General features: G+C 41.0%; 1 long non-coding RNA gene across 2 annotated transcripts in view; it reads left to right on the top strand.

Annotated features, from left to right (window-relative positions):
- The window catches only part of LOC136007440 (uncharacterized), a 60640-nt gene extending 38612 nt beyond the window's left edge, over window positions 1-22028 (top strand). Inside the window, exons 3-5 of one of the 2 annotated variants that reach the window (XR_010609710.1) lie at window positions 1735-1803; window positions 2473-2672; window positions 21806-22028. This is a non-coding gene — a long non-coding RNA (uncharacterized LOC136007440). The remainder of the gene's footprint in view (window positions 1-1734; window positions 1804-2472; window positions 2673-21805) is intronic. The other variant, XR_010609711.1, reaches the window with a different exon arrangement.
- The last annotated feature ends 1351 nt before the right edge of the window (window positions 22029-23379 follow it).

Consider the following 23379-nt stretch of genomic DNA (forward strand, 5'->3'; position numbering starts at 1 on the left):
AATTTGTGGCACATCAGCCAGTCTTTATAGATTCATAGAATGGTTTGTGTTGGAAGAGACCTTAAAGCTCATCCAGTTCCAACCCCTGCCATAGGCAGGGACACCTTCCACTAGAGCAGCTTGCTCCAAGCCCTTGTGTCCAACCTGGCCTTGAACACTGCCAGGGATGGGGCAGCCACAGCTCTCTGGGCACCCTGTGCCAGCGCCTCAGCACCCTCACAGGGAAGAGCTTCTGCCTAAGAGCTCATCTCAGTCTACCCTTGGGCAGGTTAAAGCCATTCCCTTTGTCCTGTCCCTACAGGCCCTTGTTCAAAGCCCCTCTCCAGATTTCTTGTAGCCCCTTTAGGCATTGGCGTCTAGTTTCTTTTGGGAGTGTAACTGCCACAGCAGAAGTCTCCCACAGGTTGCATTCATCCTCACAGAAGTCCCTACGCTTGCCTTAGCCATGTCTCTATTTTTCTCATATTAGCAATTGTTTCACATTAAGAAACTACAGCATATAAGTAAGAGCAAAAATAAAACAAAGCCCATGTCATAGATGTTGACTATATACCTTGTGAAGGGACAGTACAGCCAATCAGAAAAGCTGTAAAGCTGTCCATTCTGACATAGCTCCTATAGCCTTTATAAATGAAGTAATTTGGGTTTGTCATTTATAAGGAGCTATCTCTGGGTTCCAAACCAAAGCATACGTTTTATTACATCTCAAGAAAATGTCTCTTTCTATTGGCCATTATTAAACTAAAGGCCACAAGCACCTCAAATCATCCATATAAATCTCCACTTTTATGAAATTTGAGACTGCCAGATCAGTTAACTTGTCACGATGGAGGGCACAGAGGCTTGTGAGATGGAAACTGATATTTTGCAAACTGTTTTGCTTTATTTAAGCTGAATGCCATCGTAACTGGGAAAGAGCTACAAGGAGACTTAATTTGAAAACAAAAAGGCCACCAAATCCCTGACAAATGGGAAGCCTTTGGCAAAAATGTACTTGCTGATTTGAGCAATACCTTTGAAAATGAAAACAAACCAATAGATGTTGCAACCAATTTGAATGCACAGAAAGACTCTTGTTGTATTTCCCTTCCTAAAGTGGCTGAGTGGACACAGTCATAGTACTGTTTCAACCAGCCAGGTCTGTTTTCTATAGTTTGATGTGTGGTGTTAAGAGTAAATAGTGATAGCAAATGCTGATACTGTTGAACTGCTGATTAATGGAGCTGGGCTCTTTAGCTCACACAACTGTGGCTCACATGTTGATGTTCGCATAGTTGGCATTGAATACACACCAGCGAATGACTCTTTTGTAACTGGCCTGAAGGATTAAAGATGGTACAGAGATTTGCAAGGTACTGATGGCCACAAGCTCTAGAACTAGAGTACAAACCTGTCATCTAACCTTAATTCATTTGATTTTATGGAAAAAAACATAGCTGAATTAGAGCACAAGCAAATTGGGTATCAGTGAGAAGAAGTGAAAATAAAGCATGACTTTTCCTGAGTGGAAAAATAAGCTTAACCACGAATCAGCAATGGTGACATACATTCATACATATAAGTGTGCAAATATATATGTGTTTATTCAATCATGCACATATGGTTTATAGAATATTTAGATATTTACACAGATTAAGGTAACTTTTTTAGTAGTATCTGGCACACATTAGAACAATTTTGGATTGATAAAATGATAAAGGATGGTTCCTTGATGAAGATGTTTTCTGTCCCTAGTTTTGTTCCTGAAGCCATGGCCTGAGCATCCCTCAGACCTTTGCAAACCAGTATCTGAACACAGATGAGGTAGGTGGAATTTTTTCTCACTAGAGTGATCATCTGCTTTTGATCTTCAATGTGAAATGCATAGTAGTGATTACTAGTGTTTATTTCCTTTTATGTTTAATAGGTACGTGTTTATTGTGTACTGATTTCATGTATGATTTCTGTTATTTCTATTGCATTGTCATGTACCTATCATGTTTTGTGCTGATGATTATAGGTAAAGGATCTTTTGCTTTATTGCCATGATTAAAGATGTGGCCTGCTTTTCAGATGTCAACCAGCAACTAATTTTCACTTATTTGCATTCACCTTGGAATAGTGCCCTATTTTCTTAATACCTTTCCTAATTTTCACCACTTCTACACAATCACTGTATACAGCTTCCATCATAGTGTTTTCTTAGTTCAAATCTGCCAGCAAACTTAAAATCTGCTGGATCACCTTTGAATCTGTCACACTGTTCTCCAAAGCGTCCCAGGGGTCCATTTTCACCTTGTCACAGAAAGGGAGCGTGATTGACAGGTTGTTTGTGAGTTTTGAAGCTGCAGTGTGGAGGTGTCATAGAGCAAAATGGTGTGCAAATGGGCCACATGTTCTGTTGCAATAGATCAGTTTTGTACTGTGTGTACAGTTGCATTTAATTTTCTATGAGGAGGTTTTCATCTTGTTTTGTTTTGCTTTCTCACCCAGAGACATTGAACTCCCTATTATGAAAAATTAATGTCAAAAGAGTGAAGACAGCTTTAATGACTGTATTTCAACTGAGTGCATGTGCAGTTAGCCATGGATCCTGAGATCAAGGAGTATTGTGTACACATAATGCAGAACTGAATAGAAAGATAAGCCTGCTGTTTTTTAAGCAAGAAGTGTTTTTCCCTATTATGTGCCTGGTAAGTAATTACAGACATATCATTGATACTACAATTACACAATGCCAACCCCGAGATGCTTTACTGGCTTATGGTCATCTAATATGCATCTAACAGAGCTAGTTCAGTTGCAGGCAGTAATGAGCATGGTGGAACAAAAAGCATTCACGTGAGGGAAGTGGCTTCACCCCAAACCTCACCTCGCTTTTAAACAAGTGCAAGCAATATGGTCTTGTTGTGGTTTAAACTCAGCCACACAGCTCGTTCACTCACTTCCCCCCACTTTCTCCCTCTTTCTTTCCTTACCTGCTGCGCCCCCCCCCACCAACCCCCCCCTGGAGGGATGAGGAGGAGAATCGAGAGAATGTAACTCCCACAGGTTGAGATAAGAGCAGCCCAGTAACTAAGGTATAACGCAAATCACTACTGCTACCACCAATGATGATAAGAGAAAATAACAAGGGAAGAAAATACAATACCATCCGCCGAATGAGTCCAACCCCTAGAAGAGAGCCTGTGCCCTTCCAGGTAACTCCCAGTTACCTCCCTGGGCATGATGTACTGTGGTATGGAATACCTCTTCAGCTAGTTTTGGTCAGGCTTCCTGTCTCTGCTTCCTCCCGGCCTCCCCTCGTCCCCGGCAGAGCATGAGGCTCACAAAGTCCTTGGCCAGAATAAACATTACTTAGCAACAATTAAAAACAATCGGTGTTATCAGCTCTCTTCCCAGGCTGGAAGTCAAAACACAGAGCTTGCACCAGCTACTAAGAAGGAGAAAAACTGACTGTTGCTGCCAAACCCAGGACAGGTCTTCACATAGTGTTAATATAACCTCCTCATCAGTTTGGTGATACCTGAAAGCACGGAGAAATGTAAGCATTCAGTTACTGCTCACAACCCTTCCTAAGCCCAGCATGGAAAGTCAGTATGTTTACTAATGCAAACTGTATTCTTAATAGTTTTCCTAGTGTAAAAGCCAAGGTTATGGTTTAAGTACTAACACATAGGAAAGAAATCTGATAGTAGGAGGCCTCTTCTCTTTCAAAAGGAGAAGTGATATACATGTGTAGGTGTACCTGAAGGAAGATGAGGTCAGCCTAGAAATAAAATTTGGTTTCCTAGAGCTGAGGGAAATTAAACATGAAAACGACTATGGGAGGCAAGAAGGTCCTCAAGTGTTGTGTGTGTACTTTTCAGCACAAGATTTAATACCTTTCCAAAAGATAGGCTTTAATTCCATACCTTAGAAGAGCTTTATGGCTCGTATTTGGAGAAGACTAAGTAATTGCTATCTTTTGAGTATATAAAGACCTTATATATATATATGTCAGCTTCAAAAAAATCCTGACATTAAATGTAGGCATTGAAAGGAGGGATGAAAAGGAGGAGACACCAATAGGCAAAGGAAAACTATGGCTAAACAGATTTGTTTTGCCTGGATGGATGTTATTTCAGGAAGCTGTTCTGGAAAACCAGTCCTGGGAGGGTGGAAGTTCCCTACTGAGTCCCTGTACTGTGAACCCTAATGCCTGGGCTTAGTTTGTGCTCTTTAGGGTAAGAAGAGTCTGGTCACCTGTGTGAAGCTAAAGATGCATGAAGAAGGATATATTTTAATGTGGAAGGGTAGAAAGGGAGGTGGTACTCTATGAACAGAAATACATAAACAGGGGAAGGTGTGGGAGAAATAGGAGCAAAATACCATGATGGATTTAAAAACTAAAAGGCATAGTCTTGCAAGCAACATGTATTTATTATAAAGCACTCTGCTTGGTCTAAGTTCTTGAACTTCTTTTAACTCAAAGCCAAGCGTAAATACCTCTCTGTGGTCTCATATCAAGATTTACTGGGCCCTATTAGTCTGTGAGGGACATCAAGCCGCTGCAAACTGGACTTCTCAGGTTGGAGGTGATGGCTACGCTGCACTCCTCTGTACAAATAGCAGATGGATTTATGGCAGTCACATTGTGATAACTGCTGTTCAGAATGCTTAATAGAACTTTCAGCAGACAAAGTGCAGTGGCACAACTGGACTTCTTTTCAGGTTTAAAAGGAGCTGCTCTCCCCTATGAATTTGGGCAAATAAAGTGACTCTGCTGCCATTATTCACTGAAAATTAAAAAGAAAACATCAGAAGAGAAATATATTTATTCATTAATCTAATTTACTTTTACACATCCCTTTTGCTTTTTGCTGAATACCATTGCTTCTGTATCTATGAAAGCTGAACTGAAACGCTGCAGTTAAGGTTTAATCACTTTTTCTAGCTTTCATGAAAAAATACAATTCATTTTGAAGGAAACATTAACCTGGAATACTATTTGAAATAGATTTGTCAAGGGATTCTCCTGCCAAACTTTTAACTACTAACATTCCTAAATTAAGCCACAAATTGATAGAGACATTGGCTAACCTAACTACAACATGTTCTATTTCCAGAGGTGATTTTCCTTCCTATGTCATGCTTTTTGGTGGGTGGAAATAATGCAGAATGATTTACGGACTTGCTGTATGAATAGTGTAACTGGATGTGAAATTCAAAGATATAATCCCTTTGTAAAGAGCCTCACAGATTTTTTTTCCTCTTTGAGTTCAATACATTTGTATTATTGCAAACATGTCTATCTGGTGGTCCATAATGAGCAAATGCTGTAATGTGGAAGCATAATGACCTTAATTGATAACAGATTGTGTGCAACACTAAGTATCTCAGGAAGCAAGCTGAGAGTTAATCGTATATTGAGTCTAAGTCCAAGCCAAGAAAGTGCTCCATCTCATAAGCCCTTTGCTATAAAAAGACTGCGTCATCTAACTTCAGTGTTTTAGATCTGAAGCAACTTTTAAGGTTTTCGACCTTAACCAACTTTAGCAATGTGAGTTTGAGTCCACTTTTCAAAACATTCATCCCCTACAGTCAGTCCAAGGTACAGATGCTTCTTGTTAGCTGTGATTGAAAATATATTTCTATGCTAACAAAAGCTGGAAGTCCCATTGCAGGGTTTTTTCTATCCTGAATTTTAAAGAGAAGTAAAAATACCAGTTTAATAAAATTAAAAACTTGAATTAGTTATGGTTCAGAAGTGTCTAAAAGCCTTTCATTGGCTTGACACTAAATTTATAAGATGCTTACATTGTGGTTTGGAGATCTCTCTGCTTTCTTTCTCTCAGCTGATTCCTGGCTACAAGGCAGAGTATTTCCCATTGTACAGTTCAGACACTGGCTCAATAGCTGATGTTTATGGTCAGAGACTCCTATAAGGGACAGAAACCACTAAGCCATGGAATGAAAGATCATTGTATGTCATAGTCAAATAATTTTGTACGAGAAGTACCAGTGAAAGCAATATTCCACTCTATAATTTCTGAGCCAGGCAGAATGCTTCTGTGTTTTGGTTTGATTTTGTTTTCTAGGGAATTCTGGTAAAATCGAACTTTTTTTTTTTTTTATTGACATCACAATACCACAGAGTAATTTTGTAGAGCAGCTAATTTTTGGTGTGACTATTAAGTGTTAGAGTTGTGTCTCAGAAAATGGGAGTTTAGAGAAGGGAATTCTATCTATAAAATAGCAGAAAGCAAACACATTGTGTCTTCTGGCTCTATAGGCACGCCTTACACGCTCTGCTTGCAATGGAGCACTGCAATTTGGTGTTGTATGTACTCCAGGTCTTACACTAGGTTCGGTGTTTATCAGGAGATAAACTGATAAACTATCTGAAAGGGAAGGACTGTTGGGATTTGATTGTTGGCTTCTAAGAGGAGTCAGGAAAGCTGCTCCTGTGAGAGGTCCATTGAGTATCCATCAAAGTTCTGACCAAGGGTGACTGCTGCCACTGCTTATCTCTCTTGACCTTCTCAGAGCTGCAGTGATAAGTTTTGGCAAGTTTGAGATGCCAGAGGGCATCTTGGCTCCCCTCCAGTTGTCACTCAGGAGTGCATGGGATCCCTTACTGTTGATGTTGTATGTTTCAGACTTGTGCAAATACTGTAGATCATTAGATACCAGAGTGTGTGAAGCTGAATCCAGCCTCAATTTACTGTGGGATAGAATTTCTCTCTAGGTGCACTGATTATTTCAGTCACAATATTACAGTGGTGAATCTCAGTATGTTGATGCTTTGCAAGTCAGCAACAGGCTTGTATAAGCACTGGAAACTTAATGAAATAAAGATAAGTTGAAATTTACAGGCCATGTAAGGAGGAGATGCAGCTTGAGGACATGGTAACGTACCAGTGGGGGTGCAAGCTGATGGGCAGTTAGACTCTGTTGTGAACAATGAGCACATACATCCATTCACTGTGCATTGCACTCTGTACAATTCTCCTTGGATAACACAGTGAATGAAAGCAAGGTGATGAAAGGCAAGCCTTGCCTTTGGTTGTGACCTCTGGCAAGTGTATCAGAGAATCATAGAATAGTTAGGGTTGGAAATACCTTAATATCAAATACCTTAAGATCATCTGGTTGCAACACCTCACACTAAACCATGTCACCCAAGGCTCTGTCCAACCTGGCCTTGAACACTGCCAAGGATGGAGCATTCACAACCTCCCTGGGCAGCCCATTCCAGTGCCTCACCACCCTCACAGTAAAGAACTTCTTCCTTATATCCAATCTAAACTTCCCCTGTTTAAGTCTGAACCCATTACCCCCTGTCCTGTCAGTACAGTCCCTGATGAAGAGTCCTTCCCCAGCATCCCTATAGGTCCCCTTCAGACACTGGAAGGTTGCTATGAAATCTCCATGCAGCCTTCTCTTCTCCAGGCTGAACAGCCCCAGCTTCCTCAGCCTGTCTTCCTACGGGAGGTGCTCCAGTCCCCTGATCATCCTCGTGGCCTCCTCTGGACTTGTTCCAGCAGTTCCATGTCCTTTTTATGTTGAGGACACCAGAACTGCACACAATGCTCCAGGTGAGGAGTATATCAAGAGCTAACCCTGACCTAGTTCCCTGCATACCTTTATTTTCCTGTCATATTGGGGGTTAAAAAAGCAGCCTCTTTACACTCCAAAGAAGTGACGTATATCTTTGTATAGAAAATACCGCTCACAAAGGGATGTGCCTTCCTTTTTGTATCTTAAATCTCTGCTATGGATTTTGACAACACATTTTTCAAGAGTATCAATTTTTTTTCCTTGTTGTTTTCTCTTTTCCCCTTGGGAAGGTAGGTTTTATTGTTACAACTGTCAAAGCCTGTTCTTTTTGCCCAGGTACTTGAGGAGGGAAAAGCAAAAATGATAGAGAGGCTGTAATGGAAGTTCAGAACACCTGATAAGCTGTTATTGTGAGGAAAACATTTTGCTCTCATCTCCTAGCCCTCTCTGTTTTGTGTTCTTTTACCTTTCCCTCAACTGTTGGAAATGTTGTTTGCCTTTTTCTGTAAGTGGACTATTACAGATAGGCACAAAAGAAGAAGAGGCATGTGACTATTGTTAGTCCCTCCCTGCCCACCTATTCCTGGGCGCAAATGTAAACTGGAGTATTTTGTAGTGGCTTTTGACTTCTTTTCAGTGTGTAACACAGGAAAAAAAGGTCTTTAAAAATCCAACACTTCCTCTGTAATAAGTGAGCTTGTTCGAGTACATACAAAGGCTGGGAGACTTCTGCCAGATATCCCTAGCAGTACGTGAATGGTTAAAGAGATACAACTGTTGAGGTATTACACAAAGAGAATAGAATCCCAAGGCGGAGTAGGGAAAGGCAGTGTGGTGGCTCAGATTTTGGTCTGTGAGCCAGGAGACCCAGATGATACTGTAAGGACTGACACTCACCTATACATGCTGTGATTTTGTTTGGGTTTCTTTGCCATTCATATATATGATAGGCCCTTTGGAGGGAATTTGTCTGACCACATTTTATTATCTGGATCTTAGCTAATTATCTTAAACTCTTTTTATAGTTGTGGGGAGGCATTCATGGAGATTCATCTCTTCCTATGTGTGTGAATCCTCTAAAATAAGACAGGAGAATGGCATTTTGAGTCTAAAGACAACCTGAGGTACTGGCTGAGATGACAATACCCATTAATACCCATTACATACTTAGCTCCCCCTCCTCTCTGAGTCAGAGAACAGATCCTGTTATGGATGTTTGCCATGCCTTCTATGATACATACTTAGCTCCCCCTCCTCTCTGAGTCAGAGAACAGATCCTGTTATGGATGTTTGCCATGCCTTCTATGATGGTGGTCTTTGTGACTTTTATGGCTGTATTCATCCAACTTTAGTGAGGAATCCAGGGAAAAAAAGGTTGGGATTTTAATCATACCTGGAGAAGATTCATTTTCAGTGAGACAGCAAAAGGTTCCATTCTCTTTCTTCCTATTGGATGACTCCTTTCTAGCATGTTATTAGGCAGAAGCTCTTCCCTGTGGGGGTGCTGAGGCGCTGGCACAGGGTGCCCGGAGAAGCTGTGGCTGCCCCATCCCTGGCAGTGCTCAAGGCCAGGTTGGACACAGGGGCTTGGAGCAAGCTGCTCTAGTGGAAGGTGTCCCTGCCCGTGGCAGGGGCTGGGACTGGATGAGCTTTAAGGTCTCTTCAACCCACGCTAGTCTGGAGTTCTATGATTCTGTTATTTGTCCAATAAAGAAAGTTTGGGGTTAGTCTTTCATGCCATCATTTGTTTGAACTACTCATATGTGTCCTATTCTGGAGTGTAGAAAAAACTAGTTTTAGAGGTTTGCTATAAACTGTCACATAAACTGTTAATTTTCTGGACTAGGATTGTTCAAACCCATTGCTTTTGGTTCTCTTCCAAAATAATTTGAGAAGGGGAGGGAACCCAACCAAACTCTAAACTTGTTTTTAGCTCAAAGTAGCAATTCTTCAGTATTCGTTTCACTGACTAACCCACTAAGATAAATTTCTGCTCGGTCTTAGTGGAGATGCAAAACAGCAAAGAATTTCCAAGTGCTTAGCAAGGATTACCTGAGTAAGCTACAGAAAGAAAAAAGAAAAAATACTGTTGCAATGGAATATGAAATGATGGTTTAGGCATTGTTTCTAGTGGGTTGGGAAAAAGTGCCAAAAATTGTCCAGTAAAAGCCATATTTGCACCCCAGCCTTATGTTTCATGGATTGATTGCTTTGCATGGAATTAGTTCTGTGAAGAAAAGGGTCAAACAAGATATCAATTTCCCACTTTTAATTTTAGCAACCTTTTGTAGTGAACAGTGATTTTATATATATATTTTTGGGGGGGATGGAGGCAGGGAGAATTCAAGTCTAATCATTTGGTTGATGCTGGGAAAAATGGTACAAAGCATTTTTATCTGTATTTCTGCCGCTCATTGTTGATCTTGGTAAGTGTGAGTCTAATCTTCCTTTTGTTTAGAGGAGGGGAAGGAGAAGCCGTTTCTTATCACTGCCAGTTCCTCTCTGACCTTTAAAAACAAGTTATCTGATACATTTCCTCCCTTCAAAAGTGGGCTAACTATAAGCCCTTCTGGGATGAGTTTGCAGACCTGTGTATTCAAGTTTCAGCTGGCAAGTAGTGTAAAATAAAGTGGACTGAGTTATCTGAAAAGTAGTCGTGACTGCTGGTAAAGAGAAATGATAGGAGGACTTTCAGGCTCTGTGACTTTCTTATACTTAGCTGCCCTAGATAAGGCTTTTATGGTTCTTCTCTTCATAAGAGTCAGTTCACAGCTGGAGACACTTAACCAGCTTTAGTTACTGGCACTGATTGCTGGAGAGGCTCTGCAATTTCAGTGTGTCAGAATACCCTGCTAAAACTTCTGGTATGACATTGGTGCTCTTTTGGCCTTCCCAGGGCTTGTTCAGACCCTCCAGCATTAACACATAAGCCATGTATAGGGGATGAGCAGGGGACAGTGGGGAGAAATCAAAATGCATTACCAGTGACGCAGCCATCTCTTTGCATCTTGTTCCATAGCTGAGTCAAAGGTTACGTCAGGCTTCATTTGCTGCTTAATTAAAAGATCTCATAGAGGTCCTGTTTGTGACAAGTAAGAGCAGTGTAGCACGAGTGCAGATTCTAATTGAATTTTCAGGCTTATGAAGTTGAAAGGGGAGTGAAATGTATAGAGGCTTCTATCAGCCCTTATTAGCTGAAAGACCCTGTCTTTGTTGTGCAGACAAGGGCAGTTCAGCTTGTAATGCCCCACTGTCAGGTTGGTGAGACACAACCATGTGAACTAAATGAGACTGTGCCCAGTTGTGTTTATTAGCATTAAATTAATCATCTCTTTCAAGGCCTAAGACCCATCAGTATTAGAAAAGGAGTTTATTTACACTTTAGAAACCTTTTGTCAAGCTTTCAATAAACAAAATATGTGGTGTCCCAGAAGGGTACTCTGCTGTCCTCTACTCATTTCTCATAATGTTAAGTAGAATGAAACCTTGAGCTTTGAGTATATAGAATCACAGAATGGTTTGGGTTGCAAGGAACCTTAAAGCTCATCCAGTTTCAACCCCCTGCCATGGGCAGGGACACCTTCCACTAGAGCAGCTTGCTCCAAGCCCCTTTGTCCAGCCTGACCTTGAACACTGGCAGGGATGGAGCAGCCACAGCTTCTCTGGGCACCCTGTACCAGAGTCTCATATATAAGTATGTATAAATTCTAAGCAATTCAATGTTGAATAGTTCAACACTTGAGTTCTGACAAGCACTTAAACTCACTAGCTTCCCATTATGACTGTGTATGTAATTTTATCACAGCAAAATTAATTCAGTGTTTCTCTATGTTGTGCAGATCCTTTGACAAAGCACCTGCCTGAACATGGCTGTGTAAAAATAATCAGCTTTGTGCAAATTTCCTGAGCCAAGCTGCCAAACCAGATTTTAGGAATGGATTGATTGCTTAACTTTATTCATATATCTTATGATAATTTCCCTTCCCAAAAGTATAAAAATGACAGATATGAGTGTTTTGTGGTCTTTTTTGCCTCCTTAGAGCTGTGATTTGCAAGTGAATTTAAGCACTAGAAATTAGTAAGGGCATAAGGAGAACCTGAAGCACTTTGCACGCAGAATGCAGAATTTGCATCTGAATCATGGAATGGTTTTGATTAGAAAGGACCTTAAGATCCATGCCATAGGCAGGGACACCTCCCACTAGGCTAGGTTGCTTAAGGTCCTGTCCAGTCTAGGCTGTAGAGTAAGAATGTGCAAGTGTCACTACAGACAAAATTCACAGGTATTATTTCTGCCTCGCCTTTCCATGTAATTTAGAAGTCTTGCTCATTGCTGTGATGGGCTCCATACTGAAGTCAACAGGATCATACCTGGAAATGGAAGATCAGACACTTGGGAAAAACCTGGTGGTTGTAGCTTTGAGGATGAGAGACTCTAGATGCAAAAGTCTCAGAGCTCGTTCAGTTATCTTATATTGTGGGTCTTCATCTGTGTAATTCCTACATGATCCTTTACTTGTGGAGTCTGTAGAAGAGGCTCAGTAAAAGTGATTGTCTAGCTTGTCAGTGATTATCTGGGAGAAGAACACAAGCTGGAAACTATCCAATGAAAACAAATTATGGAAAAGAAGACTTGAAAAATAAGCTGCACCCTTTTTTTTCCCAGCACTAGAAACTAACTATTTACTAATAACTTTATTATGCTTGTTTACTGCTCCCTACTGCTTAATTATTATTCTTAGGGATTTAGGCTTTATTTCATCATTTTAACATAACAACTGTTGCTTGAATTGAAGAAACAGAAAGGATAGAATCTGCAATATAGAGCGTACAGCTGGTTGAACTGTTCACAGCAAATAATTTACTGGCTCAGTTAAGCCTTATTATCTCTTTGAAAATTGTCCAGAAACAGACTTTGATTATTATGAAATTGTTAATTACTCAAAATTGTTTGACAAACATTTCATAGAAACAGAGTCCAACTTATGGGCTGGTCTCAAGCTGTCTGTTATTCACCACCCTGAGCTCCTGTTATCTGCTGGTGGGACAAATAACGAACTCTAGTTGTTTAGATAAAAAACAGCAGATGAGAAGCCAGTAGATGGTGCTCAAGGATGCAAAGCCAGCTTCTTGGTTTTAGGGAGGAAGGAATCGTGTTGCTAAGCACTGCAAGTGTCTTTATTTGGCTGTATTTTGCATCTACGCTTAGCAGGTAAGTCCTGTAGTTCTTTGGCTTCCCACCCAACAGGTCTGCAATATTTGGAATATTTGAGGAGTGGGAGCTGAGAGGTTGCTGGGGAGTTCTGTAAGCTCTTTCTGTGAACTCATGTTGCCAGGAATATTCACTGCTCTGGAGAGAAAATCAGTGTGGAGGAAAGATTAGGGAGAAGGGCAAACTGCATCCAAAGATCACAGTGCTCCCTTCTTCAGAGCTACAGTACAGGAAGGATATTGACCTTTTGGAAAGGATCCAGAGAAGAGCCACGGAAATGATCATAGGAATGGAAGGCTTCTCCTATAAGGAAAGGCTGAGGGAGCTGCGGTTGTTTAACTGGGAGAAAACTCTGAGAAGACCTTATTGTGGCCTTTCTTTATTTGAAAGGGGCCTAAAAGAAAGATGGGGAGAGACTTTTTAGCAGGGCCTGTTGTGACAGAGAAGGGGTGATGGTTTTAAACTAAAAGGGGACATTCAGGCTGGATGTGAGGAAGAAATATTTTACAATGAGGGTGGTAAAACACTGGCACAGGTTTTCCGAAGAGGTGGTGGATGCACCATCAAGACAACCTAATCTGGTTGAAGATGTCCCTGCTCATTGCAAAGGGTTTGGACTAGATGAGCTTTGAAGGTCCCTTCCAACCCAAACTATTCTGTGATTCATTAGGAGACTTCTTATTTGTATGACAACAGCAGTGTCAATCTCTTCAGTCTTTGCTGTATACTATGTATTGTTTTCAGATCTTTCAAAACAGTTCTACCAGTGATCATCCTCCAGGACTGATGTTCACACTGTCACTCTTAGTTTTCCAAAAGAATTTTCCTTTTGCAATATTATCATAACCAAATATTCAGACACTTGTGTGAAGAGTTCTCTCAGCCGTATGAAATCGTAAGTGCCTCATTGCTAGCCTGAAACATTTGGATTTGCTTAGTCTTAGGTAGTGAAATCCAAAGGGAGATTTGGTAATAATCTTCCAGTACGTTAGAGGTTGCTGTGAAGTGGGAGGCAATAAATTCTCCGTGTCCACTCCACATAACGCAAGTTTTAACAAGCTTAAGTTAAAGCAAGGGATATTTAGTCTGAACATTAATAAAGTCCTTTATAACTGTAAGGCTAATGAAGCATTGGACTAGATTTGAGGGACTATATCAACAGTGATTTTTAAGCATAGATGAGAAAAACTGTAAATTATAACATAAAGCATAATCTGTTCTGGAGAACATGTGTGCATGTGCATAGATGATCTGGATGGGTTCTCAGAGTCTCTTCATCCTAAATTCTGTTTGCTCACCAAAAATGTGGTGCAAAGACTGGACCCATCCATACAGGCTTTTTCCCTGATATACCCCTATCAGCTTTCTTGATGGTCTTATAAATGTTCTCTATTTACAGCTTTTGGTAGGTAAGCAGGAGGCCTACTCATAGGCACCAATATTCCCTGCTTTTGATGGAAAGAAGATAAAAGACACATGAACCATTAAGCCTGTGAGTTGCTGACATGTATATTTCATAAAGACAACTTACTGAGTAATATATAGAAGGTTTTTCCAGGCTATCTTTATGATACAGACACCACTTTGTGGGTGAAGTACTTATTGATTTTAATAGAATTTTGCACAGGAACGACAAACTGTGGCAATATTGCATGATGCTGCGTAAGAAGGTACAGCAGACTAAGACTAAAATGGCTGTTAATATATATTCTGTGACCAGAACACTGTTAATATATATTCTGTGACCAGAACCCTGTTAATATATATTCTGTGACCAGAACACTGTTTTATGACCAACAGAAGCAGCGATTTCATAATGCACAAGGTCCAAGGGCAATAAACAGGGCTTTGGCATCATAGATTTCACCAGGACTCTGAGCAATAAAAATGTTTATGATGTTGAGCATTATAGTGGTGTATTGCTTAGAAAACATGCAACAATAAGAGGAGGATTGTGTTTGCAGCAGCATTTTTGGAAGTTCTGGTTTTGCTCAGAGAAGCATACATTGACATTATAATTTTTGCCTGGATAACTTTTTGTTCCCATGACTGTTAACAGCTTCTTCCATGTTACTTGTCCTCTTTTCTCTTTATAATGTATTATCCAGATTTAGGTACTTGTAGGAGGTATGGAATGCATCTTCTTGTATATTTGGATATGGATAATGCCCATCTCAAAAGCAACCCTGGTCTTTGGGGTGTTTTACAAGTGATTCTTTGTGAGTTAAATACTAACCAATTGCTTCTCAATGGTAATTGTCCATTTCTATACTCTCCACTCTCACCATAAGCAAGATGATTTGACTCTGCCCTTAATGAAACTAAACTTAGTCCACAATGAAAGACAATTCTGGTGGTCTTCCTCTAGCATAGATGTCTTCAAATGGTGCAGTGCCTTGTAGTATGCTGCCAGAATATCATTAGACTTGGGTTTCGTTTATGCCTGCTTCCTATTACAGCCTGTGCTTATCGCATTGTGATGCATGACAGCAGCACAGACACAAAGCACAATGCATTTTCAATTACATTCTGGCTTTTGGACAAGGTGGGGAAGAGCCTAAATGCTGCTAAATCCTGGTTTGTATATATGTGTGTATATTTGTATGTTTATATACACAAATGTTTGTGTGCATAAAAACCCAAATGTGTTGGGACCTGTGTATTCAATTTCATTTTACTGGAGAGCAGTCAAATTTCATGCCATGTAAAGATATCATGACAGATTGAACAAAAGCTATGTAAGACTCTCCAGATGAAAAGGAGTGTAGTGCACAGATGCGTATACTCACTCCTATATTATGTCTTAAAGCAAACCTGTTAAATGGCAAAATAGCTTGAATGTATCACAAAAGACAGATGGAGAAACCAGACTCAGAAGTGATTTACCTAAACTGATGCAAAATCTAGTGGCTAGGTCATTGCTGCAATGCAGGTTACCTACATTTCCAAGACAGTCTGCTTGTAACTGAGAAATAGCCATAGAACAGTCTTGAGTGCTAAAGGATTTCTAATTCCGAACTGTTAGTGTATTAGAACAGTTTTGCACCTCAAGCAGGCATATGGCAAAAAACAGTTGGAGGAAAAGGAATTTTGCAGTAAAATCTGACTGAATCAGGCTTCTATGCTCTTGGTTTTTAACTGTTAATCTGGTTTGAGTTTAGTGTTAACCATTTGTGAAGAAAAAAGCAGGGAGGGAAAGCAAGAAAATGCTGAAGAAATAAAGACTGCATTGATAGAACACCAAATTCCCGTGTATTTCAGCAGGACTTGCTCATAGTGACAGTCTTCCACATTGCTGTTGTAAACCTCATTTTTGTTTAATAAAGTTTGCACAATCTGTCAGTTTTTAAATTAACTGCATGGCTGGCTCAGACTTCAGTCACGACACTAAAGACCATGTAACACAATCACTGGCTCTGAATGAAATACAGGGATGTGGAACTGGCAGAGACTGCAGGAAATGTGAAGGGAAAACTTGTCATTTTCCTGACAAAACAAGACAGCAAAAATAAATTCCTAAATAACTTCCCTACTGCTTTTATTTTTTATTTTTTTGGAAGAATATCCTTATGATGGTTATTTACCTTCTTTTGTTTTTTTTTTTTCTTTCCATGAAGATAAGGCTGTTTCTATGTAGTTTGAATTTCTGAGAGTTAAATTTCACATTTATTCCAAATTGGTTTTCAGTATTGTATGCTAATGCTGAAAAATTAGTTCATAAAATCAGATGTCATGCCAGTTTGAGGGAAAAAAAAAGGGGGGGGGTGTGCAAATATAAAGGCCTGTTTCTTCAGATAGCAGCCTTCAAGTATCTGAAGGGAGCCTACAAGGATGCTCGAGAGGGACTCATCATTAGGGACTGTAGTGATAGGGCAAGGGGTGATGGGTTCAGACTGAAACAAGGGAAGTTCAGACTAGATACAAGGAAGAAGTTCTTTACTGTGAGGGTGGTGAGGCACTGGCACAGGCTTCCCAAAGAAGTGGTGAATTCTCCATCCCTGGCAGTGTTCAAGGCTAGGTTGGACAGAGCCTTGGGCAACGTGGTCCAGGGTCCTCCGATATTGGGAGGAATATCGGACAGTTGTTAGAGGATGTAGGGAGGCAATTAGGACAGCTAAGGCCTCCTTGGAACTCAATCTTGCTAGTCGGGTTAAAGACAATAGAAAGGGCTTCTTCAAACACATAGCAAATAAAACTAAAACAAGAGGCAATATAGGCCCACTGCTGAACGAAGTGGGTACCCTGGAGACAGAGGATATAAAGAAGGCAGAGGTGCTAAATGCCTTCTTTGCCTCTGTCTTTACTCCTGCAGACTCTCCCCGAGGGCCCCGGATTTCTATAGCCCCAGAAGGAGTCAGGACAAAGGAGGAGTTTGCTTTGGTAGATGAGGATTGGGTTAGGGATCAGCTATGCAAACTGGACATCTGTAAATCGATGGGTCCGGATGGAATGCACCCACGGGTGCTGAGGGAGCTGGCGGAGGTCATTGCTAGGCCACTTTCCATCATCTTTGGTAAGTCGTGGGAAACGGGCGAGGTGCCTGAGGATTGGCGGATGGCAAAGGTCACACCAATCTATAAGAAGGGCAAGAAGGAGGACCCGGGTAATTATAGACCGGTCAGCCTTACCTCCATCCCTGGAAAGATGATGGAACAACTTATTCTTGACTCCATCACTAGGCATATCAAGGATGAGGGGGTCATTAAGAACAGCCAACATGGTTTTATGAGGGGGAAGTCATGTATGACCAACCTTATAGCCTTCTATGAGGAAGTGACTAGGTGGAGGGATGATGGTAGAGCGGTAGATGTAGTTTTTCTTGATTTCAGTAAGGCATTTGATACTGTCTCCCACAGCATCCTCATAGATAAGCTAAGGAAGTGTGGGCTTGACGATCAAGTAGTGAGGTGGATCGAGAACTGGTTGAAAGGAAGAAGGCAGAGAGTTGTGGTCAATGGCGCAGAATCTAGCTGGAGGTCTGTGACTAGTGGAGTTCCTCAGGGGTCGGTGCTGGGACCGGTGCTGTTTAATATTTTCATCAATGACCTGGATGAGGGAACTGAGTGCACCCTCAGCAAGTTTGCTGATGACACAAAACTGGGAGGAGTGGCTGACACACCAGAGGACTGTGCTGCCATTCAGCGTGACCTGGACAGGCTGGAGAGTTGGGCGGGGAGAAACTTGATGAAATTCAACAAGGGCAAGTGTAGAGTCTTGCATCTGGGGAAGAACAACCCCATGTACCAGTACAGGTTGGGGGGTGACCTGCTGGAAAGTAGTGAAGGGGAAAGGGACCTGGGGGTCCTGGTGGATAGGAGGATGACCATGAGCCAGCAATGTGCTCTTGTGGCCAAGAAGGCAAATGGCATCTTAGGGTGCATTAGAAAGGGAGTGGTTAGTAGGTCAAGAGAGGTTCTCCTCCCCCTCTACTCAGCCTTGGTGAGGCCACATCTGGAATATTGCGTCCAGTTCTGGGCCCCTCTGTTCAAGAAGGACAGGGAATTGCTTGAAGGAGTCCAGCGCAGAGCCACAAAGATGATTAAGGGAGTGGAACATCTCCCTTATGAGGAGAGGCTGAGGGAGCTGGGTCTCTTTAGCTTGCAAAAGAGGAGACTGAGGGGTGACCTCATCAATGTTTACAAATATGTAAAGGGTAGGTGTCAGGATGATGGAGCTAGGCTTTTTTCAGTGATATCCAGTGATAGGACAAGGGGCAATGGGTGTAAACTGGAACATAGGAAGTTCCACGTTAACATCATGAAGAACTTCTTTACTGTAAGAGTGACAGAGCACTGGAACAGGTTGCCCAGGGGGGTTGTGGAGTCTCCTACACTGGAGATATTCAAGGCCCGCCTGGACAAGTTCCTGTATGATGTACTGTAGGTTACCCTGCTCTTGCAGGGGGGTTGGACTAGATGATCTTTTGAGGTCCCTTCCAACCCTTGGGATTCTGTGATTCTGTGATTCTGTGATTCTGTGTCCCTGCCCATGGCAGGAGGGTTGGATCTAGCTGATCTTAAGGTCCTTTCCAAACCATTCCATGAGGATGGTAGATTTACAGTCCTGGCTTGTTGAAAAAAAAAGCAAAACAATGTAGGATTAGGTGTGAAAGTGAAGTAATTTCCAGTATTCTCCAGTAGCCTGGAGAAGAGAAGGCTGCGTGGAGACCTCAGAGCAGCCTTCCAGTATCTGAAGGGGGCCTATAGGGATGCTGGGGATGGACTCTTCATCAGGGACTGCAGTGACAAGGGGTAATGGGTTAAAACTTAAACAGGGGAAGTTTAGACTGGATATAAGGAGGAAATTCTTTCCTGTTAGGGTGGTGAGGCACTGGAATCAGTTGCCCAGGGAGGTTGTGAGTGCTCCATCCCTGGGAGTGTTCAAGGCCAGGTTGGATGAAGCCTTGTGTGGGATGGTTTAGTGTGAGGTGTCCCTGCCCATGGCACGGGGATTGGAGGTCCTTTCTAACCCAAGCCATTCTATGATTCTATGATTCTAAATAATACAAATACTATAGAGTTGCCACATTTTTCTTTTCCTGAGCTAATAGATGTGACTGTCCATACTGGCTATATCTAGTTCATCTGTGCTGATATAAAATGCCAATAGCCAGCAGTGGATTGAGAAACCATAGTGGATCACCAGCGCTATGCTATGGGAGGTCAATGAAAAATTGTTTCTTTCAGACTACATCTTTTCTTTTTCTGCTTTGAGGTTGCATATGGCTAATCTGTATGGCACAATAAGAGCCTTAAAGATTTCAGGTGGTGACGGATGTATTGAAACAGATTTTATAGCTGTTAGGATGTCCTGGGTTCAGCAGATACCTAAACAGATACCTAAAGAGTTATCTGTTAATTCGTTTGATTGTAGACTGTTCTCTTTACTGGGCTTACTTAGCAGTGTGATGAGAACGTGCAGTAAATTCTCTGAGAATTCACAAACCATTGCATTCCTCACTATCTGCTTCAAGTGATATTTGCATTTCTTATACATATTCCATCTGAAATTCTCCACTGCTGAGAGTTTTCACCATGGGTAGAGGATGAAGGAACCAACCTGGATAGATCTTAATTCTGTTGCCTAATGCAGCACTGGAAGGCACTCAGACACACCTAGCAAAAAATCTATGAGAGTCGACCTAAGGTGTAAAAGGCACCGTGGAATGAAAGACAATCGCAGTCTTTTTTTCCTAATATCCAATCTAAATCTCCCCTCTGTCAGTTTAAAGCCATTCCCTTTGTCCTGGCATTACATGCCCTTGTAAAAAGTCCTTCTCTAGAAGAACAGGGATGTTTTATTCCATAGGACCCATAATGACCATTTCTCTTCCTGTTCCTTCTCTAATTCCTAATTCAGCCTTTAAAAACAAGGCTGAATTCTGACAAGCATGTTGCAAATGTAAGAAAAACTAGTGCCTAGCTGCTGAACTGACTCCCACATAATTCTGGAGAGCATATACAGAGCTATCATTATCCTGAGAAATGAGGCACTTGTTCACAGTCTGAAGGTGATAGGGAACAATAATTAGGATGTGTAAAGAGAAAAGTAATGACCACAGATACTTTACAAATTAAAACTGATCAGTTTTTAATTATTACAAATATTTCCATTGCCATTCCAAATTTCCTTACATTAGAAAGTATGTAAAGGAAGAAATATTAAGGTACGAAAGCATGTAAAGTCAAAACCAGAACAGTTTTGACTGGGGTAGAGTTAATTTTCTTCTTACTAGCTTGTGCTGTGCTGTGTTCTGGATTTGTGCTGAACACAGTGTTGATAACATAGGGATGTTTTATTTATTGCTGAGCAGTGCTTACATGGTGCCAAGACATTTTCTGCTTCACGCATTGCCCTGCCAGTGATGAGGCTGAGAGTGGGCAAGGAGTTGGAGGGGACGCAACTGGGACAGCTGATCCCAGCTGACCCAAGGCATATTCCAGACCATATAACATCATGCTTAGCAATAAAAGCCTGCTGAGTACCAGAGGCAACACAAATAACTGGACTCTCCATCAGGAAAGTGCAAAATCTGATCTATCCTGTTTTACTACAACTTTGTCTGCTTCTAGCAGATGCAAATAAATTTACCGTATCCTGGATCAGGCTAGAATGCATCTTTGGTTCTAAAGCTGTGCTTTAATGTTACTTCAGCCAGTGTGTGTGAAACTAAACTAGAAATGCATTTGTAGAATCTGATGCTCTCCAAAGGTGGATCCAGTACACGGGACGAGGCTGGAGACCAGGTGTGAATGGAAATGCTTTGGAATGTAAACAGTGTTGTGATACACTGACCTTAGCACTAACGTTTCACCCTTACTGGGGTGCTAAATGTACCCTTTGTTCACTCCCAGAATATCAGCTGGGGAGAAGCAATTAATCCCTTCCAAAAAGAAGCTTAGGTACAATTTGGAATCTAGTTCATTCCAGAGATGCCTTTTTTGTAGGCAATATAGTGAAATTGCAAGCTTGGTTCCTTGTATCCTGCAGAGTTCTATTACCCTGTTGAGTTTGCACCTACTGCCATGCATGCATTGAGGCTCACAACACGTACCTTCAGAAACATAGTACTAAATGCCCCTTCAGTGGGATGTGACAAAGCCCTCACGTTGCTCCAGACACAGGGACCTGAAAATGATACAGGCACAGGGTAAGGTTACCTTACAAGCACAGGGGTGCAATACTGGGGACGAGAGGAAACCCAGCTGAACCTCTGTATCTCCTGCATGTGTCCAGTCTATGCTAGAGAGGGCAAGACCTGAAAATGCAATGTGGGCTCTTCTGCACCAGGACTGGCCTGGGATGCAGAGGTTACTTTCTGGGTAGATGTCTTTCAATATCTGGATGTAGCCCAGCTCTGCCTATCTGAACAAACTGTGTGCCATACTGGGACAATGTCAAGCTACATGGTTTCATTAAGGGATTTAGACACAGAAGGACTTAACTTCTTAGCACTTTCAAGTATTAAATCTTACAGGACCTTATGTCAGAAATGTATTTGGTGACAGGTTCTCTTGATACCTGCCAAAATTAACATCTTTCCTTTACTTTTTCCTTTGTAAATAAAATCAGATGTTGCAGATAATATGGAAATTGAAACTCTCTTCAGGTTTGCCAAAAAGGAAGGTAGACAGGAAGCGAAGAACTCCTGGAACAATAAAAGGCTGGAAATATGTTAAACGACTGCAGCTGGCTCAATACTTCATATTATGAATTCTCAATAAACTCAAAATAAAGCTTTTAAGTCCTTTACACCTTTTATTTTTTTTCTCATTCTGTCATATTTATTTAAGCTCCTAAGACCATCTGGATCTAAGACAATAAAAACAAGCGTAAGGGCTTTGTTCTTAAGGCATTAAGATTGGAATAAGCTGTGAGCAGCTCAGTGTATGTGAACATAGAATGAAGCACTGCTTGTTTTTATGGAGGATTCCTGTACTCATGTTGAGAAATCAAACAAGTTGAGAAACAGAGTTCAAGTTAAAAAAAGGCGTTTTATAAAAATACTTCTTTTTCTTCCCTTTACAGAACTTCATAATTGTGGGTATTAATAAAACTAAAGAAAAAATGGAAACAAAATTGTTTTGCCTGTTCAAACTTTTCGTCCAACTGCAAGAATTTTCTTACATAGTTGCTAATCCTTAATTCATTAAAGTGGTTAAACTATTAATCTAATCTATGTCTTTGTATTAAGTTGCTCTTTGTTTAATTTTACAAATCAATGGATAGTTCATAACAGCCAATTTATTGTCATTAAAATGAGAAAAATATGACTACTTATTTCTGTAATTTATCACTCCAGCTCATATTGTAACCTTTACCTGTAGCTGCTTAGAGACAGGATCTAGTTAAAAACATTAGAGCATTATTTTGTCTCTCATTCATCAGAAAATCAGTTTGATGCAAGAACTAATTGCTTCCAGGACACCTTTTGAGGTGTTTGATTCATCTTTCAGCTCAAAAGGCTCTGAAATAACATGAGTTGAGCATCAAACTAGATGCTCACTAGAACTACTGTTTGAGAACATGCTTCATTTGAAAACAAGGATGTCATTTGGATATTGTGTTATTTTGTTTTTTTTCTGGGGCATTTTCTGTGTTCAGTTTGACACACTCCATGTCTGTATATATTAGTGATCTCTGTGCAAAGGTATAATCATGGAAGACAATCCCAAACCTCTAGTATTGGATAAAGCTTTGTGACAGGTTGATGTTCCATACGCTATAGCTGGATACCCAATAATCCTGTGGATACAACCTGTAAAACCAAATACATTTACACTCTTGTTTACCTTTTTACTAGAAAATCAAATGGGTTTCTTTTCATGGAGTTCATATGCTCTGTGCTGCATAGCAATAGCAGGTTTTTCTTTTATGTGGAGCAGGTGGCTAATACTGAAAAACCTGTTTTCATGGTGGGAAAGATTTATTGCCCTTGAAACTCATTTCGGAATATTTGCAATTGGATAGCAACCGCTGTTTGAAAACCATTGTAGTTATACAATGAAAGCACATAAGGGGGGATGCATAGAGGGAATGGGAATAATGGTTCAGTTATTTTGTCTTGGAACCTTGTTTTTGTAAGAACACCCTCCCAGTTCCCTACAAAACAACTTCCCATTGGAAGACAGGCTGAGGAAGTTGGG

This window comes from Lathamus discolor, chromosome 1 (assembly GCF_037157495.1).
Source record: "Lathamus discolor isolate bLatDis1 chromosome 1, bLatDis1.hap1, whole genome shotgun sequence".
Taxonomy (NCBI): Eukaryota; Metazoa; Chordata; class Aves; order Psittaciformes; family Psittacidae; genus Lathamus; species Lathamus discolor.